Source organism: Saimiri boliviensis, chromosome X, assembly GCF_048565385.1.
Source record: "Saimiri boliviensis isolate mSaiBol1 chromosome X, mSaiBol1.pri, whole genome shotgun sequence".
NCBI lineage: Eukaryota > Metazoa > Chordata > Mammalia > Primates > Cebidae > Saimiri > Saimiri boliviensis.
In genome coordinates this window covers 65223134-65247772 of record NC_133470.1, presented here as the reverse complement: position 1 = coordinate 65247772, position 24639 = coordinate 65223134, and the positions used below count along the sequence as shown (strand labels likewise).

Genomic DNA, 24639 nt, shown 5'->3' with positions numbered 1-24639 from the left:
GAAAAACATCCCCACTCAGCTCCCTATGCATCTCAGTGGTTTGCTCCTGTCTGGACAACATCAGCATCTTTCTTTCTCCTGTCTCATGCCAGTGACTTGATCCTGCATCACTGAGAGTCAGTTTATTTTAGCCCCTCCCCCAGGGTCCACAGTAGTTTGATCCTACTTCTTGGACTATTACATCTTTTCTCATCCCCCCCACGCCCCCAGCCCCACCACCACAAATGGTATGGTCCTTAGAATCAGGTCCATTTTGTCCCCCTACTGGTCTTCTAAGCAGATTGAAGCAGCTTCATCTCATTCCTGATTCATCGTGATCCCCTCAGTGGCTTGCTCCTGCAATAGTAATGTAAAACTGACCCAAATGGGTTTAAAATGGTCACAGGTTGATATTGATCCATTCAAATCTTTTTTGGCAAGAAAAATCAGTTCTGGTCAGTTCAAATCTACTTTGATCATTTTAAACCAGTTCTGCAGATCTCAAGCGTGTGTTGGGTAAACTCAGGAAGATGGCTGAAGACTATGCTGATTCAAGCTAAAGCAAGGAATCAGGTACTTAACAGAAGTTGAAACTGAGCTGAGAACCAGGATAGAAAACAGATAAAATAAGTAGACAGGAAAATACAGGGTCCAGGGATGGTTGAGGCTAGTTGCACTTAAAGTTGGGCTCTCATTTTTGAGAGATTAGAGGTCATTTTGAAGAGGTCATGCAGAGTTTTGGGTTCTGCCTTGGTTTGTTTGAGAAGCAGTATGTGACTTCACAGCATCAGTAGCCTTGTCTGACTGAAGCTGAGACTAGGTTGTATGTGGCCCCAGTGATTCATGGCTCTGCATGTCAGCCCCTGAAGGCTTTCTTTGTGTCTGGTCTCAGGCCAAAGTTAATGGAATACCAAACTGGGAATGACAACTTTCCTATCCTTTTAACTGTGGAAGGTCATAATGCTGTGTAGCTGTTTAGGGATGCTATTTAGGGTAGAAGGAGAGACTGGTAAATCTTGAAGAAAAGAGCTAATTATAATAGGTAAGGCATGAAGTGAATGAGTCAACTAATTAGAATTGAGTTGAGGCGTATACCTTGTGATTTTTTAAAGAGCTGTGTAGGAGAAAGTGGTAGGCTTAGAACAGGATCTAATCTCTCATCTGCAAGATTGGCTATTTCCTTGTTGTTTGTGGGCTGAGGTAGAAATTGGCTCATGTTATCTGAATTTTTCCCATCTGGTTGCCTTTCTGTCCTTTGTTGGGACTGCAATGTTAAGGGTAAGGGCTGACAAACATGGTGAATCAAGAATGAATTTTCATAGACTGCAGCATTTCTAACTTGTGCAAAATCGCTTCAGTGGGACACTGGGCAGGCCAGATGCTTTGATAATGACTGACATAATGCTGCAAGATTGCAGGAGGGATTAGAGCTCCGTTTGGTGCAATACGTGTCAACATTTTGTCTGCAGATGGATGAGGCTTTATGGCTATATAACTGTAAGGTTAAAAAGAATGGTTTCTTAGCATGACATAGAAACTTAGTTGCCTGGAAGGGAAGCTTATTCTTTTGTGAGATAACTTGGCTTAGGCACCTGTGAGTTGAAAGATGTCTTTTAGGAAGATGGCTTCATTTAGCCACTGCCTGTTTCTTGACAGTGAGGATGTCAGCCATTTTAATGAAGGCAGTTGAGTGGCAGTTTCAAGTGCTGAGGTAGAAAACAAAGCAGAAGATTTGGAGTGAGATAAGCCAGGCTTTGACTCCAGGTTCTACTATTTGCTAAGGTGGACTTTGAGCAAATTATCTAACCTCACAGAGACTTGCTTTCCTTACCTGTAAAATAAAGTTAATATTATGTGTCCTAAAACATAAAAAGCTTAGCGTTTCATGCCTTTTGGTGCAAAGTAGCTGTTATTTGACTTTTTTTGATCAAACTAGATTGTGTGACAGATAATTTTTGTATATGTGCAGAGGAATAATACATATTTAAGTTTGATGAAGATAATTTAAATTTTTCAACAGTGTTCCCCTCAAATGAAGCTACTTAGCTGTTCTGAGGAGCCAAGGAAAAAGTGCTCATTGAAGTATTTTATAAACCACAAAGCACCATACAGATGCGGGAAATTTTTATTTTTATAATAATATGTTGATTATCATTAACATGTCACTTTAAAAAGCCATAGCATACAATATTTTCCAATGTTACAGACTCATAGATCTCTCTGGTTCCAGATTCAGTTCTTTTCCTACTTCAGCCTCCACTTTTGGCCACTAGAAGTCCTAAGATGTGGTATGCAGCACAGTGACCCAAGGTGGGGGTTGGGAAGTGGGGATATCATGATATGAGTGTGAACAGAGAGATATAGGTATGAACAGGGTGGAGTACCAAATTCTGTCCTACATCCATAACACATTTTGGAATTATTGCAAGGCAAATCTGGGTTACCTTACCTGGATTCTGTTACCATTACTGAAAATAGTAGGATGAGGCAAAGTTGCAACAGGAAGGGCAATGATGCGGCCATTCAAGAATATGGAGGTCTTGATTCTGCCACTCATAGATGGGAGGAATGGGAGTCAGACAATACAGTAGATCCTCAGCTTGAAAAAATTAAATTTTAATGTATTTGTGGCTATAATAGCCCCTCAGGGGCTGTATTCTGTGCTCAGATTTGTGGGCTGGGAAATGTGGTCTTTTTTGATATGGCCATTTAACAAATAGATGCAGGGAGGTAATGATTACAGTGTACTTACATTGCAGAAAGTAACATGACAGAAATTTTATTTTTATGACACCCTTATGAACAAGATGGAGGAAACACAAGCTGGAATATTATTCCTTTAGTTGGAATCTGAACTTTTTTTTTTTTTTTTTAGATGGAGTTTCGCTCTTGTCCAGGCTGGAGTGCAATGGCATGATCTCGGCTCACCGCAACCTCCGCCTCATGGGTTCGGGCAATTCTCCTGCCTCAGCCTCCTGAGTAGCTGGGATTACAGGCACGCGCCACCATGCCCAGCTAATTTTTTGTATTTTTAGTAGAGACGGGGTTTCACTATGTTGACCAGGATGGTCTCGATCTTTTGACCTCGTGATCCACCCACTTCGGCCTCCCAAAGTGCTGGGATTACAGGTGTGAGCCACGACGCCTGGCCCTGAACGTTTTTTAGAGTACTACTTATATTGAGCACCTATTACATTTCAGGCATCATGCTAAGTACTTTATATGTATTAATCATTTAATCCTCATAACAACCCTAGGAGCTGTATATTATTAGGTCCAAGATACAAATGAAGAAACCATTTACAAAAGGTGCTAATTATTGATTTTATGTTTCCCTGGGGTAGGAATTCTTAAAAAGTACAAGAGATGAGGGCATATTCTCAGAGAGATTTATCGGAATCACTTGGATAAAAGTTTTTCCAAACTGCCTAGGCTTTTCCCCTCATTTTAGTTTTCCTCTAAGGAGTCTTGCCCCTTCTTAGATATCTAGTGTTTTGTGAGCTATTGTGATTAATGTAAATTGATGGTGGAAAGGGCTCTTAGGTATACTGAGGTAGGAGAAAATTGTGCTTCACTATTGCAAAGATAAGTCCTTGGTGGTGGGTTGTAGGGCTCTGTACCTGACTCCATCTTGGTTTCAACATTTTATTTAATGCTTTGGATGGGGATGCAAGAACAGTACACTCATTAAGTGTTAAGAGATAGCTGCAAAGAGAGGGTGTATACACACACACACACACACACACACACACACATATAATATGTATAATATATATACCAACACACATAAAATAAAAGAAAATTTTATTTGTAAGGTTTGACTCCAAGAGACATATTTAAGATTATTGGGTGAAAGTTACAGCAGAGCTGATTGAAGATGAAATGGGTTGTGTTAGAAGGGACTGAGTTCCCTTTCACAAGAAGCATTTAAGCAGATGCTAGCTGACTACATGTTATGACTTTAAGTTTGCTACAGAAACCCAAAGGCAGCCTGAATTGTTAAGTTCAGCAGATTAAGAATAACCACAAGTGGCATTTCTTCAGTTTTTTTTTTTTTTTTTTTTTTTTTGAGATGGAGTTTCACTCTTGTTACCCAGGCTGGAGTGCAATGGCGCGATCTCTGCTCACCGCAACCTCCGCCTCCCAGGTTCAGGCAATTCTCCTGCCTCAGTCTCCTGAGTAGCTGGGATTACAGGCACGTGCCACCATGCCCAGCTAATTTTTTTTTTTGTATTTTTTTTTTAGTAGAGACGGGGTTTCACCATGTTGACCAGGTTGGTCTCGATCTCTCGACCTTGTGATCCACCCGCCTCGGCCTCCCAAAGTGCTGGGATTACAGGCTTGAGCCACCGCGCCCGGCTGTTTGTTTGTTTTTAAGATCTTGCTCTGTTGCCCAGGCTCGAGTGGTGGTGTAATTATAGCTCAGTGCAGCCTTGAACTCCTGGACTCAAGCTACCATCCTGCTTCAGCCTCCTGAGTAGGTGGGACTACAAGCACATGCCACCACACCTGGCCAAGTGCTCTTTGGTTGATACAGGGGGTGATGATCAAAAAATGTATATGGTATACCTTGGTAATAACTAGTGAATCCAAGGAAACACTGGCGTGGCCCATTAAAGAATGACATTGTAGAAAAACTTTCATTAAGTACCTAGAACATGCCTGAGGCTTTTACACACATTATTTCTTAAATGTTGCAACAATCAGGTGAATTATGTTTTATTAGTCTTTCTTTTGCAGATGAGAAAACTGAGACTCAGAGAGATTAAGTGACTTGCCCAAGGTCATGCAGCTAGCAAGTGACTTTGGGGGACACATATCAGAACCCTCTGTGGGGAAATATGTCATAGAATTTCCACTTTTACCTGATTACTTCTCCAGTTGAATAAAGAGCTGGTATTGCCAGAGGTGAGTCAGGGCTGTGTGGACAAGTGCGTCATGCTGGGCTAGGTGCCTGGAGTAGATGAGAATTTCATGAAGATATATGATCAGCCTTTAGTCCAGTGGGTCCTGGAGGATGGTGTTGGAATGCAGCTGAGCTATTACACAGGCTGAATGGCATGACCACTTATTCATAATGTCTGTACCTTATATAGAACTCTGTCTTCCATAGAGTCTCATAATGGCACAGCTGTAAGAGAATGTAGAGATCTTTTTTAAATATCAGGGAAAATGTGATCCAGAGAGTGGAAGGGACTTCTCCAATTTCTTCCACTTAATAATTTTGCCCCTGATTTTCCAGGGATTTATTTTTTTTAAATGTAATCTAGAAAATTTAGGATTCAAGCTTCTTAGAGCAGCTTTGTTTTTCAGGAAGGATCAATTCCCCAGTGAAACTTGTTACTCTGTTTCAGAGCTACAAGTGATATATGTAATGTTCTGTTTTTTTTTTTTCTCCCTAATATTATAAAAGCCAGGATAATAAAAATGGAAACAGCATAAGCTTCAGAGTCAGACAGATTGGGTTTGCTTTCTTTACTGGGACCTAGGGGAAATTCTTTAACTTCGTTGAGCCTCGGGTTCTTCATTTGTGAAAATGGGAATAATAGTTGTATTTCAGTCAAGTAGAGTTTGAGGTTCCTGTGGGAAATCCACTTGGAGAGATCTAGGGAAGGCTGATCCCATTTAGATACCCAATTTGAGAATCAATGGCCAAGGAGGAAGTATATAAAACCGTGAGCTTTGATGGCATAATAGTTGTACATATTTATGGGGTACATGTGATGTTTTTATATAAGCATTTGATATGTAATGATCAAATCAGGATAATTGGGGAATCCTTATCCTCAAGAATTTATATTTCTTTGTGTTGGGAACATTCCAATTTCACTGTTTTAGTTATTTAAAAATATACAATAAATTATTGTTAACCATAGTCACCCTATTGTGCTACTGAACACTAGAGCTTATTCCTTCTGTACTATATTTTTGTACCCATTAACCAACTCCTCTTTATCCCCCGACTTCCCACTATCCTTCCCAGCCTCTGGTAACCATGATTCTACTCTGTATCTCCATGAGTTCTTTCTTTTAGCTTCCACATATGAGTGAGAACATGAAATATTTGTGTTTCTGTGTATGGCTTAAATAAGGTGTCTTTAAACAGAAACACACATAAACAAAGGTTGTGTTTTGATGGGTTGATGAAAGTGTGAACAGAGGCTCACAGTAGCTTAACTATGTATTTCTCCAGGAACAGTGATTCAAAATTCATTAATTCAGTGTTTGTAGTGCTTTATAAAACATAGCAACTATGAATAATAAGAAATAACTGCATATAATAATTATTATCTAATATGCTAATTATATCAAAATAATGTTATTGGTAAGAAAAACAGGAAGATCTCAATAAAAATGGGTGAAGGAGATGTATAGGTAATTAATAGAACAGGAAAAATAAACCATGTATATTGACATTATTGAAAAACTCTTGTCTGGGCGTGGTGTCTCATGCCTGTAATTTAAGCACTTTGGGAGGCCAAGGCAGGTGGGTCTCCTAAGGTCAGGGGTTTGAGACCAGGCTGGAAATGTGGCATAACCCCGTCTCTACTAAAAATAAAAAAAATTAGCCAGGCGTGATGGTGGGCCTCTTTAATCCAGATGCTCAGAAGGTTGAGGCAGGGAGAATCACTTGAACCCAGGAGGCGGGGGTTGCAGTGAGCCGTGATCATGTCATTGCACTCCAGCCTGGGTGACAAAGTGAAACTCCATCTCAAAAAAAAAAAAAAAAAAAAAAAAAAAGAAAAACTCTTTCATTTTACTAGTACTCAAGAAAATAAAATTGAAGTAATAATGGCATGTCATTTTTGTCATCTATCAGATTAGAAAAAAATAGAAAAGATAATAGTCTATGCTGGCGAGAGTGCAGTGGTCATTTTTGTATGGTGCCAGCAGATTACACTGGTACATCATTTTTGGTCGTAGTTTGATGTTATCTATCAACATCTCTAAACATGTTAATATTTTATGACTCAGAAATTCAACTTCTAAGAATGTCTTCTGAGGAAATGGCGATTAAGATAAAGATTTACATACCTTCCATGTAACATTATTTTTAAAACAAAAATGGTAATAAAAAGGAAAATTCCCCCAAATAGGGGAACAAATATATTATGGATGGAAAAAGATGAGACTTACAAAACTATTAAAAAAATGTTTTAGGCGAGGTGCGTTTTGGCTCACTCCTGTAATCCCAGCACTTTGGGAGGCCGAGACAGGTGAATCACCTGAGGTCAGGATTTGGAGACCAGCCTGGCAAACATGATGAAAACCTGTCTCTACTAAAATACAAAAAGTAGCCAGAGTGGTGGCATACATCTGTAATCCCAGTTACTTGGGAGGCTGAGGCAGGAGAATTGTTTGAACATGTGAGGCAGAGGTTGCAGTTAGCTGAGATTACACTATTGTACTTCAGCCTGGGCAACAAGAGCAAAACTTGATCTCAAAAAAAAAAAAAAAAAAAAAAAAAAAATTTAAAGAAAAGTTGACATGGGAAAATGTTCATGATTTAATTGAAATGAATCAGATTATGATATAGACTATAGAAATTAACGTATGCCAAATCATATACACAAAAGTAAACCTGAAAGTAAATATATTTATTCAAGAGTAAAGCATATTTTACTTTATATATCTTTAATTTTTAACCAGGAACTAGGGCATCCAGGGGATACCCTTACTTGCTGCTTGGTAACCATAACTTTAACCTTACTCAGTTGGGCATATTTTAGGAGGTGGGACAATGGGTTTTGTCAGAACAAGGATTTAGGTATCACTCACTCACTCCCCACCCCATGTCTTCCTTTCTCTCCCCTCTCCTCCCTCCCTTTCTCCCACTTTTGGTAAGAAAAGGCAAGATTCATTAACACTTGGGTGAAAAGAGTTAACATGGGCAGAATCTTGGAAGACTTCAAGAAGGTCACATTCAAACTGAGTTATGAAGAATAGGTAGGGTTTTTCTAGAAGAATGCAGGGTAGATCATAATATTTTACCTTCTAAATGTCAATGATATTACCCTAGACTATAAAGGCAATGCCTTTAAGAGGTACTGAGAGTAGTTTTCCTTTGGGACAGCTATATTTGGAATTTTCTAGTGCCTTTCCTCAGAGTTCAGATAGGTTGTCATATCCTTATGCTCTGATCTTGGGATCAATACAGGATAGATACAGAAAAAATTCAAGAATTCGACATAGTTTTGAAGAACCAAGCATGTAATATAGGGAATGGATTAAGGTTGATGGGGTGGTGGGGTGGTTGGGAGATATTGGAGAGAGGAGAAAGGAACAAATATTTGATGAGCCTGCTAATTGTTACAGCTCTTATTTAATTTTGCCAAACGTACGTAACAACCTTATGAAGAAGGTAATTATTCCAATTTTGAAGATAAGAAGTCATGAGGGCCTAAAAGAGGGTGGGGAAGTGAAGGTGGTGAGGAATAGATGCATGTGACTCATATTTTTTAAAAAAATAAAATTGAAAATAGCAGTTGCAGGTGTGGAGATAATGATAATCAGCTTAATTGTGATGTACAGGAAACCAATGGGACTCAGTTTAGTAGCAGGTTTCCTACCAATGTTCAGAGGCTTTGAGCCTGGGCCAGCTTGGGAGGATGGAAAGGCTATTAATGGAGGTGGAGACTTAAGAGGAAGAGTATGTTGGAGGGAAGCTAATATTCCCTAATTCTTCAAAACCTCTTCTGTGCTTATCAGTTCACACTACACTGCTTATTCTCTTCTACCATATTGTATAGGAACTCTATATATGTAAATATTTTTAGATGCATTTTTGGGAGGATACCTAAGAAACCTTTAAGAGTGATTGCCTCTAGAAAAGGGAACTTGGTAGGATTGGGAAGAGCACTTACTTTCACTTTGTACTTTTTGAAATATGTAGCATATAAATGTGTTACCTACTTACCTCCCCAATACACTTCCATATTCTGCACTTTAATCGCAAAATTTCTCCTGTGTCCTGCACCCTTATTGTCCATGAAACCCTTCCCTTACCATTCTAATTCATATCTTAGCCTTTCTGACTACTTGGTGTGGGAACCCATGGGAAGAAGGAAATGGGACTAGGAAGTTCAGACTATTCTTGCAGAAGATTAGTGGAGAAAGGAAGTATATTAGATAATGTGGGACCTTGGGTTCCAGAGAAGGTTTCTAATTTAGGTTTTTCCTTATTTATGACCAGGAGAGACATTTACACCTGTCTAATAGGTGTAGGGTGAACACTTGGAGAGAAGGGAGGAAAGTTGACGACAAAGGAAATGGAGAGGTTGTAAACAGGGTTACCAAAAACTATCAGCCATGTTGGGATAGAGATGCAAATGAATGTATTTCTATAGAACTGCTCAGGAATGATTCTGAAAGCCTGAAAAGGTCTGTGTAAGGAACCGAATTTCAGAACAAGCCTCTCTCTGGCCATTTCCTACAGAGCAGCTCTTCACAATTATTCCTTTTGGGTCTGCTGAGTTCTATCAAGCATTCATTCAAAAAGTGTTGAATGACTGTTACGAGTAAAGGCACAGCACAGGCCTTGGGTTGTGTTGTTTAATTAAATATATTGACTTGACATTCACAAAAGAGAGAAAAGTTCTGTGAGAAAAGGGTGCTTAAATATAGGATTTTGTGATGAATTCAAGTCCAAGTGTTGTGGATTCTAATAGACCCATTACAGTGCTTGGTTCCTAGTGTTTGTGACATTATTCATTTATTGAGCACCTCCTATCAATCAAGCACTGTGCTAGGTTCTGGGACTACATAGATAAGTTATTCAAGGTCCCACATTTTGATGTACTTAGGCCTAATGGTGATTACAGTAGAGTGACACATTTTATGACAAAGGTACAAACAGGGTTGGGAGAGGATCTGCCCCAGAAACAAAATCAGATTTCAGCATGTTGAAGGGTGAGAATGGAAAGAGTAAGTGAAGATAGTGAAAGTAAACTAATATTTTAAAAAGGTTGGTTAGAAAGAAAATGAGAAAGAGGGCAACAAACAGAGAAAGAGGTAAGGTGGAGGGACTGTTCCTTAAATGATGAGAGGTTTGAGCATATTGTTGTGCAGAGAACAAAGAACCATTAGACAGGGAAGGGGTGAAGATTCGAAGTTAAGACAGTGATCGATGAAAAGAGATGTCTGAGCATATAGCAGGAGATGGAAGAGAAAGTTGGCCAGAAACCCCTGAAGAAGTTATCATGTGGCACCAATAACTCTCCTGAAGCAGGAAACAATGAAGCTTCAAGTGGTACCAGGTCAAAATGTGGCAAGTTAAAACTAGAGAAAAGAAAATGGTTGAAATAATAGATTATAGAGCCCAGGCAAGTCAGAAAAAATAATTAGTCTGGAGTGATATACTGATATAAACCAAGAGACCACAGAATAGTAGTAGTGTAAGCTAGGAAGTAAAAGCCCTTACTGGAAAATAAAAGTAGCCAAAGAGTAGGATATACAAATTTACTATTTTAGAAGTAGAGCAGTTTTGGGTGATGAAAAGACCCTGCATGGGCCATGGGTGTGGATAAATGAAGTGTAAAAAAGGTCACTGGAATTTAATCAAACAAGTGAGGCTTTCTGGTTAATCCCCATGAAAGCCCCTCTGAGATGGTACAAAGATTTGCATCAGGAGTCAAATGTTCAATTTATGTTTGGGAGAAAACAGGAAGTAAAGAGATGTCAGTGATGAGACTACACGGTAGGGAAATGCTAGTTGTCTTAGTTGTCATTCACCTACCCTCCCAGATAAAGAGACAGGTGAGAGAAGATGTGCTGCATATCTGTGAGCTTGGCTTCCCTTTCTCTAAGAGCTTTGAAGGGAATGATATGGCAAACTCAGGCTGCTTAGGGAGTTTAACCTGTGAATACATAGTTCAACCTGTCCTAGTGGCATCAACTGCATGCAGATGTAGGCAGGATGATAACGCAGTACAATGTCTGTGGCTAGCTGGAAACATGCAATTCCTCAGAAGTGGTGAGAAGTGTAGAAAGGAAGAGGGATTGAATCACACAAAGGAGATGAAAACAACACGTCTGGGCTGAGTAATTCTCCAGAAAGTGTAATGAGCTGGCGGTCTGTCCATGTATTTCCGTGGTCTTTACAAGAACAGTAGTGAGTAATAATATATGAAACAGTTTATCACTGATGCTTTGAGATGAACATCAAGCAGAGAAGCCAAATTTTCCATGTGTCTAGGAGAGCTTCTGAGGTGTGATTTTGGTTACCAGTTGGCTCCACAGTTTAGATCCTGGTGGGGAAAATATTCCAGAGGAAGAGTAGTGACAGCAACTCCCACCTTTGGAGGCACTTGTGAAACAACAACAACAACAACAACAAACAAAACAAAACAAAAAACAGAGAAAATAGGTAATAGCTTGAGGAAGCCCTAAGCTGTCCTCTTTCACAGTAACAGCAATAATAGTGATGATGACAACAGTTAACACTTATATGGTGCTTACTCTATGCCAGGCACTGTTATAAGCACTTTATTAATATTATTTCTTTCAATGCTTAAAATAATCCTGTGAGGTAGGTACTAATATCCTCATTTTTCTAAGAGAATGACACATTGTTACAATTCCCAGGATCTCTACTACTTACCCCTACCTACTATGGCTTGACTTCTGGTCATGTAACTTAGTGATAGTTTGGTGACCTGGCTGAATCTTTGAAGATTATTTTGGCCACATGGTAAAGACCATGCCATGGGAATCAGATGTTGTTCTGAAGCAAACCTGACAGAGAAGACTTCACAAAGGTTTTATAAGATCAAAATTACAATTGTGTGTGTGTGTGTGTGTGTGTGTGTGTGTGTGTGTGTGTCTGTAAATGTAGATTATCTATGGATGGTAATGCAAGCAACTTTTAACAGTGTTTTCTTCTAGCAAAGTTAAGTGACTTTCGATTGGGGCATTTAGTCCATTGACATTTAGGGATAGTATTGTTATGTGTGAATTTGATACTGTCATTTTGATGCTACCTGTCTGTTTTGTTGGTTAGTTGATGCAGATTCTTGATTGTGTTGATGCTCTTTTACCATTTGGTGTGTTTTTGGAGTGGCTGGTACTGGTTGTTCCTTTATATGTGTAGAGCCTCTTTCAGGAGTTCTTGTAGAGCAGGTTTGGTGGTGATGAAATCTCTGAGTGCTTGCTTGTTCACAAAGGATTTTATTTTTCCTTCACTTATGAAGCTGAGTTTGGCTGGATAGGAGATTCTGGGTTGAAAGTTCTTTTCTTTAAGGATGTTGAATATTGGCCCCCAGTCTCTTCTGGCTTGTAGGGTTTCTGCTGAGAGATCTGCTGTGAGTCTAATGGGCTTCCCTTTGTGGGTAACCCGACCTTTCTCTCTGGCTACCCTTAGCATTTTCTCTTTCATTTCAACCCTGGTGAATCTGACGATTATGTGCCTTGGGGTTGCTCTTCTTGAGGAATATCTCTGTGGTGTTCTCTGTGTTTCCTGGATTTGAATATTGGTCTGCCTTGCTAGGTTGGGGAAGTTTTCCTGGATAATATCCTGAAGAGTATTTTCCAGCTTGGATTCATTCTCTTCATCACATTCAGGTACACCTATCAGACGTAGATTAGGTCTTTTCACATAGTCCCACATTTCTTGACGATTTTGCTCATTCCTTTTTGTGCTTTTTTCTCTGTTCTTGCCTTCTCTTTTTATTTCATTGAGTTGATCTTCGACCTCTGATATCCTTTCTTCTGCTTGGTCAATTCGGCTGTTGAAGCTTGTGCATGCTTCACGAAGTTGTCGTGTTGCGTTTTTCAGCTCCATCAATTGACTTATACTCCTCTCTATGCTGTCCATTCTCGTCAGCAGTTCGTCCAATCTTTTTTCAAGGTTCCTATTTTCTTTGCGTTGGGTTAGAACATGTTTTTTTAGCTCATTGTAGTTTCTTACTACCCACCTTCTGAAGTCTGATTCTGTCATTTCATCACCCTCCTTCTCCATCCGGTCTGGTTCCCTTGCTGGTGAGGAGTTGTGATCCCTTTTAGGAGGAGAGGTGTTCTGGTTTTGGGAGTTTTTCATCCTTTTTGCACTGGTTTCTTCCCATTTTTGTGGGTTTATCCACCTGTTGTCTGTCTCTGTCCCAGGGAGTTGGAGCTTTATGAGTTTCCATTGCACTACTGCCTTTTTTGATTTTTCTTTCAGGTCTGACCCGCCCAGCTAGCAGCAAGCCTAGCCACTGCCTGCCCGCAGGGGCTTTGCTGAGCTGCTGTGGGCTCCGCCCAGCTGCCCTGAGCTCCTACCTGTAGTCCTTTTTATATGGGCGTAGTTAGAACTGTCTGGGCAATGGTGGCCCCGCCTCTGTTATGGCGGATTCTCTCTGTTGTGGCAGGTTGCCTCGGCAACGGCGGGTTGCCTCGGCAACGGCGGCCTGCCTCCGTAGCGGTGGAGAGTCTCAGTAATGGCGGAAGCCCCTCCCCCACGGAGCGGGACTGTCCCGGTTCAGCTGTGCTTGGTTTGAAGGGCTCAACCCAGAGGGTTTCCAATTACTGTTTTTGTTTTCCTCGTTGTTGGGGGTGGAGGGGTGGGACCAACCGAGCCTGATCACCTGGCTCCCTGTCTCAGAGTCTTTTCTTTTAAGTTGAACGACCCCGCGTTCCGGTGGCTTGTTGAAAAGGTGCCGGGATCTCCCGTGCTGCGACTCACTGAGTCGGCTCGAACTGCGGCGCCGGCTCCTGGCGGATTTTTTGCCTAGGAATCTCCTGGCCTGACTCGCTATTTCAAATGAATGGGCAACTCTGCCGTCTCAGGGCTCTGCTCGCCCGCTAAGAGGGCTCCCAGACCAGTAGCTTTTGTACGGAGAACCGCAGCAACAGGGTGTGGTCACAGCAGCCGCGCGGGCCGAATCAGCCCCGCGGGGGCCAAAACAGCCGCACCGGCTGGGACTGCGACGCTGGCGACCCCTCTGCCTGGGTATCTCCTGTTCTGTGGGCAATAAGAGTTCGTCTGGAAATGCGGCGTCCACTCACCCTCTGCACTTTCACTGGGAGCTAAAGTCCTGAGCTGTTCTTAGGCGGCCATCTTCCCAGCATTCCCCCATGCTATATTTATTGAAATGATCGGCACACTGAGGATCACTTGTCTTCATCTCAGTTTGTTTCTTTCGGTGCTTCTCTGCTCTGCGCAGCTCCCGCGACCGCGACAAGTCCGCAGCGCCGGTGCATCGCTAGGGAAACCCCAGTTAAGTGACTTTCAAACTGTATATGGCCTTTTGAATATGTTAGAATTGTTTGCCATGTGCATGCATTTCCCTTTCAAAATTGAAAACAAAATAAAAATCTCAAAACAAATAGTAAAAAAAGACAAATTTCCAAATAATCTTTTGAAAACTCCATTTCCTCATCTTCCCATTTTCCCCTAAATAATACTGTCTCACTCCTGGACTTAAGACAGCACGTTGGATAGGGGAAAGAAACTTAACAGGAATGAAGCTTGCTGCTACAATTTTTGCCATGTTTTCTGAGAAGTTTTATTGCATCCTATAACATTCCAAATAGGCCCATAACAAACCTCAAAAGTGTACATTCTCAATTTTATATTCCAAATAGTATGACATTGCAAATATGTCCATAACAACCTCAAGAGTGTACATTTCTATACTTTATATTCCAAATAGAGAAACCAGCAGGCATTTGCAACCATTCCTATCTACTTTTATTTTGAATGGAGGTTATAACTAGGTTTCAGTTCCAGTGAGTATTTGCTTTAACTGTAACATTCTATTCCAGTTAGCCTGAGTGACTTAAAGCAAAGAAAACCATCATGTAGAAGAATGCCCTTTCAAAAAAATTTTCTGTACCCTTGGAATTCATTGTGAATTCTATTTTAATATTAGACTTCTACACACTTATGCTACATGCACTGGCTTAGTTTTGCTTGTGCTCCTTCACCTCTGTCAATGCCATCTTGCCTCTCCCCTTCAAGGTCATATGCTAGTCCTCCTAAAAGTGAAATTATGTTCCTGCTTCAACCTTCCCACACAGTCTAGAGCCTCTCTATTCTCAGCTCAAACTCTTCCCCTTCTTTCTGTTTGTCTGAGGGAACCGTTTATTATAGTTAAGTTTCAAGGTGAATTAAAAAATCTCTAAGGTCACCTCCTGCTCTATAAGTCTTTGGTTCACTTGAGGTATATATTTCACATTCCAAAGGAAAACCTCCCTCTACTGGCCCTCCTCCTCTACCTTCCTTAGGATTTATTGTGTCAAGGGTTGAATATACTTCTTTTTTTCCCCATGGTGAACACAAAAAATTTACATTGCTTAAACCAAAGAAATGAATTGTTAACATTAACAGTGAAATGTCTAGTCTCAAAGAGGCTGATATTTGGGTGGAGGCCTTCATAATGTCCCTCACATCCATACACCCTTATAAACAACTGTTCTTCCCCTGCCCTAAGTAAGGAATTGATCAACAAAACAAAACTCCATCATTCTTGTGGAGGCTCCCTTGACATTCCTCCATATATCTCAATATTATCTTTGCAATCTTGAGGTTATCTGCTAACGCAGCCTTGCTTGGTTTGGCTACTGTGTACATTACAGCCATATTGTTGTAAAGGTTTCCAACATGTGGGCCATTTGAATCCACTATGCTCTTGAATGGGTTATTCCAGCTTCAGGTCCCTGGCTGAGGGTTTTACCTTATGTATCTGTACTGTCCCAAAACTAGTTGTTGTTGACCTCAGAAGAATCAGATTGAGAATTTAGGGAAAATTAAATCCTTATGCTTTTCCTAAGGTGAAACACTGTCATTTTTATTACCTTAAGTGCCTGATAACCACTTTATTTTTTGTGGTGAAAATTAATATCATATTAAAGAAAGAGAAAATTACATGGTCTCCAGAATCAATATCAAACATTAAGTGCTACATAGTGGAAAGCAAAAGACAGGAAGAGTAGTTCTCTTCTCTAAGATCAAAGTCCTGGACCTGTAGCACTATTCCAACTTAGGACAGCTTAGAAGAGATCTCTTGCTTGGAAAATTGGAACACACACATGCATGCATGTGCACACTGTTCTAGTGTCAGTTTGCTGAGAAGCATAGTATTCCATGGTGTTTATGTACCACATTTTACTTATCCAGTCTATCATTGATGGGCATTTCATTTGGTTCCATGTCTTTGCTATTGTAAACAGTACTGCAATAAACATACGTGTCCATGTGTCTTTACAGTAGAATGATTTATATTCCTTTGTGTATATACTCAGTAAAGGGAGTGCTGGGTCAAATAGTATTTCTCATTCTACATCCTTGAGGAATCGTCACACTGTCTTTCACAACAGTTGGACTAATGTACAATGTCACCGACAGTATAAAAGTGTTATTTCTCCACAGCTTCATCAGCATCTATTGTTTCCGAACTTTTTAATAATTGCCATTCTGACTGGCATGAGATGGTATATCATTGCGGTTTTGATTTGCATTTCTCTGATGATCAGTGATGTTGAGCTTTTTTTCATGTTTGTTGGCTGAGTAAATATATTCTTTTGAGAAGTGTCTGTTCATACCCTTTGCCTACTTTTTGATTTTTTTTTCTTGTAAATACATTGAAGTTCTTTGTAAATTCTGGATATTAGACCTTCGTCAGATGAGTAGATTGCAAAAATTTTCTTTCATTCTGTAGGTTGCCTGTTCATTCTGATGCTAGTTTCTTTTGCTGTGCAGAAAATTATTTTCTTTAATTCAATCCTATTAGTCTCATTTGTCAATTTTGGCTATTGTTGCAATTGCTTTTGTCACATCCTGTATAATATTGCCTAGATTTTTTTCTAGGGTTTTATGGTTTTGGGTTTTACCTTTAAGTCTTTAATCCATCTTGAGTTAATTTTTCAATAAGGTGTAAGGAAGGGGTCCAGTTTCTGTTTTCTGCATATGGCTAGCCAGTTTTCCCAGCATCATTTACTGAATAGGAGATTCTTTCTCCCATTGCTTGTTTTTATCAGGTTTGTTGCAGATCAGATGTTTGTGGAAGTGTGGTATTATTTCTGAGATCTGTGTTCTGCTCCACTGGTCTATATGTCTTTTTTGGTACCAGTACAATGCTTCTTTGGTTGCTGTAACCTTGTAGTATAGTTTGAAGTTAGGTAGTATGATACCTTCAGCTTTTTCCTTTTTCCTTAGGATTGTCTTGGCTATAGGGAAACTTCTTTGATTCCATATGAAATTTTAGGGAGATCTGGCAAGATGACCAAATAAGAACAGCTCCAGTCTGTAGCTCCCAGGGAGACCAAGTCAGAAAGAGGGTGACATCTGCATTTCCAACTGAGGTACCGGGTTCATCACACTGGAACTGGTTAGGTAGTGGGTCCAGACCACGCAGGATTAGCAGAAGCAGGGTGAGTCATTGCCTCACCTGGAAAGTGCAAGGGGTGGGGGAATCTCCCTCCCCAAGCCAAGGTACTATGTTTTTCCCATGGTTTTTACAACCCACAGACCAGGAGATCATCTCATGTGCCTACACCACCAGGGCTCTGGTTTTCAAGGACAAAACCGGGTGGCTGTTTGGGCAGAAACCAAGCTAGTTGCAGTAGCAGTAGGTTCCCTCCTCCACCAGTGGCACCTGGAACCCCAGTGAGACATAAGCATTCACTTCGCTGGAAAGTGGGCTGAAGCCAGGGAACCAAGTGGTCTTTCTCTGTGAATCCCATTCCCACAGAGCCCAGCAAGCTAAGAACCAATGACTTGAAATTCTCTCTGCCAGCACAGCAGTCTGAACTTGACCTGGGATGATCGAGCTTGATGGATAGAGGGGCGTCCACCATTACTGAGAGTAGAATAGGTGATTGTCCCTCAACAGTGTTATAAATGCTGGGAAGTTCAGACTGGGCAGAACTCACTACAGTGTGGCAAAGCAGCTGTGGCCAGACTATCTCTAGAGTCCTCCTCACTAGGCAAGGATATCTGAAAGAGAGGCAATAGACCCAGTCGAGGGCTTATAGAAAAAAATCCCATTTCCCTTGGAGAGAGCAACTAGGGGAAGTTGCAACTGTGGGTGCAGCTTCAGCAGACTTAAACATTCCTGTCTGCTGGCTCTGAAGAGATCTCTCAGCACAATGCTTGAGCTCTGCTAATGTACAGACTGCCTCCTTAAGTGGGCCCTGACCCCTGTGCCTCTTGACTGGAAGACACCTCCCAGCAAGGGTTGACAGACACCTTATACAGGAGAGCTCCCACTGGCATCAGGCAGGTGCCCCTCTGGGAGGAAACTTCTAGAGGAAGGAGCAGGCAGCAGTCTTTTCTGTTCTGCTGCCTCCACTGGTGATACCCAGGCAAACAGGGTCTGAAGTGGACCTCCAGCAAACTCCAGCAGGCCTGCAAAAGAAGGGCCTAACAGAAGGAAAATTAACAGAAAGCAATAACATCAACATCAACAAAAAGGATCCCCATACAAAAAACCTATCCAAAGGTCATCAGCATCAAAGAGCAAAGGTAAGTAAATCCACGAAGCTGAGGAAAAAACAGCGTGAAAATGCTAAAAATTCTCCAAACCAGAAAATGCCTCTTCTCCTTCAAATGATCGCACCTCCTCTCTAGTAAGGACATAAAACTGGACAGAGAATGAGTTTGATGAATTTACAGAAGTAGGCTTCAGAAGGTGGGTGATAACAAACTCCTCTGAGCTAAAACCCAATGCAAGGAAGCTAAGAACCTTGATAAAAGGTTACAGGAACTGCTAACTAGATTAACCAGTTTAGAGAACATAAATGACCTGATGGAGCAGAAAAACACAGCACAAGAACTTCATGATACATACACAAGTATCAGTAGCTGAATTGATCAAACAGAAGAAAGGATATCAGAGATTGAAGATCACCTTAATAATTTAAAGCAGGTAGACAAGAATAGAGAAAAAATAATGAAAAGGAATGAACAAATCCTCTAAGAAATACGAGATTATGTGAAAAGACCAAACCTATGATTGATTGGTGTACCTGAAAGTGATGGGGAGAATGAAACCAAGATGGAAAACATACTTAAGGATATTATCCATGAGAACTTCCCCAACTTAGCAAGGCAGGCCAACAGTCAAATTCAGGAAATACAGAGAACACCACTAAGATACTTTTCAAGAATAGCAACCCCAAGACACATAAGCATCAGATTCTCCAAGGTTGAAACAAAGGAAAAAAATGTTGAGAGCAGCTGGAGAGAAACGTCAGGTTACCTACAAAGGGAAGCCCATCAGACTAACAGTGGATCTCTCTGCAGAAACCCTACAAACCAGAAGAGAGTGGGAGCCAATATTCAACATTCTTAAGGAAAATTTTCAACCTAGAATTTCATATCACAATGAAATTACCTTCATAAGAGAAGGAAAAGGAAATTCTTTACAGACAAGCAAATACTGAGGGATTTTATCACCCTCAGGCTTGCCTTACAGGAGCTCCTGAAGGAAGCACTAAATATGGAAAGGAAAAACCAGTACCAACAACTGCAAAATCACACCAAAATACAAAGACCACTGACACTATTAAGAAACTATATCAACTAATATGCAAAATAACTAGTTATCATCATGATAACAGGATCAAATTCACAAGGAAAAATATTAACCTTAAATGTGAATAGGCTAAATGCCCCAATTAAAAGACATAGACTGGCAAATTGGATAAAGAGTCAAGACCCATCAGTGTGCTGTATTCAGGAGACACATCTCACGTGCAAAGACACACATGGACTCAAAACAAAGGTATTGAGGAATACTTACTAAGCAAATGGAAGGCAGAAAAAAGCAGGGGTTGCAATCCTAGTCTCTGATACAACAGACTTTAAACCAATCAAAAGAGACAAAGAATGGCATTACATAATGGTAAAGGGATCAATGCAACAAGAAGAGCTAACTATCCTAAATATATATGCACCCATACAGGAGCACCCAGATACATAAAGTAAGTTCTTAATTACCTACAAAGAGACTTAGACTTCCACACAATGATAGTGGGAGACTTTAACACCCCACTGTCAATACTAGACATCAATGAGACAGAAAATTAACACAGATATCCAGGACTTGAACTCAGATCTGAACCAAGTGGACCTAATAGACATTTACAGAACTCTCCACCCCAAAACCACCGAATATACATTCTTCTCAGTCCCTCATCACACTTATTCTAAAATTGACCACATAATTGGAAGTAAAACACTCCTCAGCAAATGTGTAAAAACAAAAATCATAACAACCAGTCTCTCAGACTACAGTGCAATCAAATTAGAACTCAGGATTAAGAAATGCATCAAAAACTGCACTACTACATAGGAATTGAAGAACCTGCTCCTGAATGGCTACTCAGTAAATAAGAAAATTAAGGCAGGAATAAAGAACTTATTTGAAACCAATGAGAAACAAGAGACAACATTCCAGAATCTCTAGGTCACAGCTAAAGCAGTGTTAAGAGGGAAATTTATATCATTAAATGAACACAACAGAAAGCTAGAAAGATCTAAAATTGACACCATAGCAACACAGTTAAAATGACTAGAGAAGTAAAAGCAAACAAATTCAAAAGTTAGCAGAAGACAGAGCTATTTATGACAAACCCATACTGAATGGGCAAAAGCTAGAAGCATTCCTTCTGAAATTAGGGACAAGAAAATGATGCCCTGTCTCACCACTCCTATTCAACATAGTATTGGAAGTCCTGACCAGGGCTGTCAGGCAAGAGAAAAAGATAAAAAGTATTCAAATAGAAAGAGGGAAGTCAAATTGTCTCTGTTTGCAGATGACATGATTGTATATTTAGAAAACTCCATCATTTCAGTCCAAAAACTTCTTAAGCTGATAAGCAACTTCAGCAGTCTCAGGATACAAAACCGATGTGCAAAAATCACAAGGATTCCTACACACCAATATTAGACAAACAGTGAACCAAATCATGAGTGAACTCCCATTCACAATTGCTACAAAGAGAATAAAGTACCTAGAAAGACAACTTACAAGGGATGTAAAGAACCTGTTCAAAGAGAACAACAAACCACTACTCAAGGAAATAAGAGAGGGCATAAACAAATGGAAAAACATTCCATACTCATGGACAGGAAGAATCAATAAGACGAAAATGGCCATACTGCTCAAAGTAATTTATAGATTCAATGTTATTACCATCAATTTACCATTGGCTTTCTTCACAGAATTAGAAAAAACACTTTAAGTTTCATATGGAACAAAAAAAAAAAGAGGGGGCTTGTATACCCAAGGCAATCCTAAGCAGAATTAACAAAGCTGGAGACATCACACTACCTAATTTCAAAGTATACTACAAGGCTATGGTAAACAAAAATCATGGTACTGGCACCAAAACAGATATAGAGATTAATGTAACAGAACAGAGGTCTCAGAAATAACACCACACATCTACAACCATCTGATATTTTACAAACCTGATGGAAACAAACAATGAAGAAAGGATTGCCCATTTAATAAATGGTGCCAGGAAAATGGGATAGCCATATGCAGAAACAGAAACTAGCCCTTTCCTTACACCTTATACAAAAATTAACTCAAGATGGATTAAAGACTTAAACATAAAACCTAAAACCATAAAAAGCCTAGAAGAAAATCTAGGCAATACCATTCAAGGCACAGGCATGGTCAAAGACTTCATTACTAAAACATCAAAAGCAATTGCAACAAAAGCCACAATTGACAAATGGAATCTAATTAAACTCAAGAGCTTCTGCACAGCAAAAGAAACTATCATCAGAGTGAACAAGCAACCTACAGATTGGGAGGAAATTTTTGCAATTTTCCATCTGACAAAGGGCTAATATCCAGAATCTACAACAAACTTAAAAAAGTACAAGAAAAAAAAAAACCTCATCAAAAAGTGGGTGAAGGATATGAACAGACACTTTTCAAAAGAAGACATTTATGCCATGATCATTAAAAAGTCAGGAAATGGATGCCGGAGAGAATATGGAGAAATAGGAGTACTTTTACACTGTTGGTGGGAGTGTAAATTAGTTCAACCACTGTGGTAGACAGTGTGGTGATTCCTCAAGGATCTAGGGCCAGAAATTTCATTTGACCCAGCAATCCCATTCCTGGTGTGGCCATTTGGTGCTACAAATTTCCCTCTTAACACTGCTTTAGCTGTGTCCCAGAGATTCTGGTACATTGTCTCTTTGTTCTCATTGGTTTCAAATAACTTAATTTCTGCCTTAATTTAATTATTTACCCAGGAGTCTTTCAGGAGCAGATTGTTCAATTTCCATGAAATTGTATGGTTTTTAATAAGTTTCTTAATCCCAAGTTCTAATTTGATTGCACTGTGGTCAGACAGATGGTTATGATTTCAGTTCTTTTGCATTTGCTAAGGAGCATTTTACTTCCAATTATGTGGTGGATTTTATAATAAGTGCCATGCAGCACTGAGAAGAGTATATAGTCTCTTGATCCGGGGTAAAGAGTAAACATCTAGTAGGTCTACTTTATCTAGAACTCAGTTCAAGTCCTGAATGTACTTGTTACTTTTTTGTCTTGTTGATCTGTCCAACACTGACAGTGGGGTGTTAACGTCTCTATTGTACTCTTGGAGTCAGAATCTCTATGTAGGTCTCCAAGAACTTGTTTATGAGTCTAGGTGCTCCTGTTTTGGGTGCATATATATTTAGAATAATTGGCTCTTCTTTTTGAATTATTCTCTTTACCATTATGTAATGCTTTTCTTTCTCATTTTTGTTCTTTGTTGGTTTAAAATCTGTTTTGTCAGAGATTAGGATTGCAACCTCTGTTTTTTTTTATGTTTCCATTTGCTTGGTAAATTTTCCTCCATCCCTTTATTTTGAGTATTTTGAGTCTGTGTGTGTCTTTGTATGTGAGATGTGTCTCCTGAGTACTGCACACCAATGGGTCTTTATTCCTTATCCAATGTTCCAGTCTGTTTTTTCTTTGGGACATTTAGCCCATTTATTTAAGGTTAGTACTGTTATGTGTGAATTTTATCCTGTCCTGATGATACTATTTGGCTATTTTGCACACTACTTGATATAATTTCTTCATAGCATTATTGGTCTTTATATTTTGGTGTGTCTTTCCAGTGGCTGTATCAGTTTTTTTTTCTCTCCATATTTAGTGCTTCTTAAAGAGCTCTTGCAGGGTAGGCCTGGTAGTAACAAAATTCCTCAGCATTTGCTTGTCTGAAAAGGATTTTATTTCTCCTTCACCATTGAAGCTTAGTTTGGCTGGATATAGAATTCTGAGTTGAAAATTATTTTACGTACAAATGTTGAATATTGGCCCCCAATCTCTTCTGGATTGTAGAGTTTCTGCTGAGAAGTCTGCTGTTAGTCTGGTGGGCTTCCCTTTGTAGGTAACCTGGCCTTTCTGTTTAGCTACCCTTAACAGCTTTTCCTTCATTTTGGCCTCAGAGAATCTGATGATTGTGTCTTGGGGTTGATCTTCTTGTGGAGTATCTTAATGGTGTTCTCTGTATTTCCTGAATTTGTATGTTGGCCCATCTGACTAGGCTGGAGAGGTTCTCCTAGATAATATCCTGAGTATGTTTTCCAGCTTGTTTCCATTCTCCTCATATCCTTCTGGTATTCTGATCAATCATAGGTTCAATCTTTTTCTGAAGTCCCATAATTATTGGAGGCTTTGTTTATTCCTTTTCATTCTTTTTTCTCTACACTTGTCTGCATGTCTTATTTCAGTAAAGTGGTCTTCAAACTCTGATTCATTTCTTCCACTTGGTCAGTTTGGCCTTTGATACTTGTATATGCTTCACATAGTTCTCATGCTGTGTTTTTCAGCTTCATGAGGTTGTTTATATTCCTCTCTAGACTGGTTTTTCTAGCTAGCAATTCTTCTAACCTTTTATCAAGGTTCTTAGCTTATTTGCATTGGCTTAGAACATGCTCCTTTATCTCAGTATAGTTTTTTATTGCCCGTCTTCTGAAATCTACTTTCTTTAATTTGTCCACCTGATTCTCCATCCAGTTCTGTGCCCCTGACAGAAAGACTTTGCAATCATTTGGAGAGAAGAGGCACTTTGTCCTTTTGTATTATCAGCATTTTTTTCATTGATTCTTTCTCATCTTTGTGAGTTTTTCTATTTTTGGTCTTTGAGGTTGCTGACCCTTGGATGGGGTTTTTTTGGGGCCCTTTTTGTTGTTGTTGATGATACTATATTGCTGTAGCTTTCTGCTTATTTGTTTTTCTTTAACTAGTCAGGTCTCTCTTCTGTAGGGCTGCTGCAGTTTGCTGGGGGTTCATTTCTGGCCCTATTCATCTGATTCACTCTTGTGCCTTGAGATGTCACTCAAGGAGGCTGGAGAACAGCAAAAGTGTGTGTGTGCTCCTTCTTCTGGGACCTCTGACCTCGAGGGGCACCAACTTGATGCTGTAGGACTGCTATGGTATAGGATATCTGACAACCCCTGTTGGAAGGTCTTACCTAGTTTGGTGGCATGGGGAGCAGGACCCATTTAATAAAGCACTTTGTCCCTTGGTGGAGAGTGTGTGCCTTGCTGGGGGGTAACTCTCTCATCTGGGCTGCCTGGATTCTGTGTGCTGGTCTGCAGCCTGCGGCCACTCCTTTCGTAGGGGCTCAGGACCAGGAAGATCCTAATTCTGTCCCTGAGCCTCTGACTGGAGTTATTGGAGATCTTGCAGGGAAGCCTCACCCAATGAAGAAGGATGGATCAGA

General features: G+C 40.1%; 1 long non-coding RNA gene across 1 annotated transcript in view; it reads left to right on the top strand.

The window, feature by feature from the left end:
- Window positions 1-251: 251 nt before the first annotated feature.
- LOC101050906 (uncharacterized) overlaps window positions 252-24639 on the top strand; it is a 176863-nt gene continuing 152475 nt past the window's right edge. The window contains exons 1-2 of the long non-coding RNA XR_167075.4: window positions 252-552; window positions 7826-7926. This is a non-coding gene — a long non-coding RNA (uncharacterized LOC101050906). The remainder of the gene's footprint in view (window positions 553-7825; window positions 7927-24639) is intronic.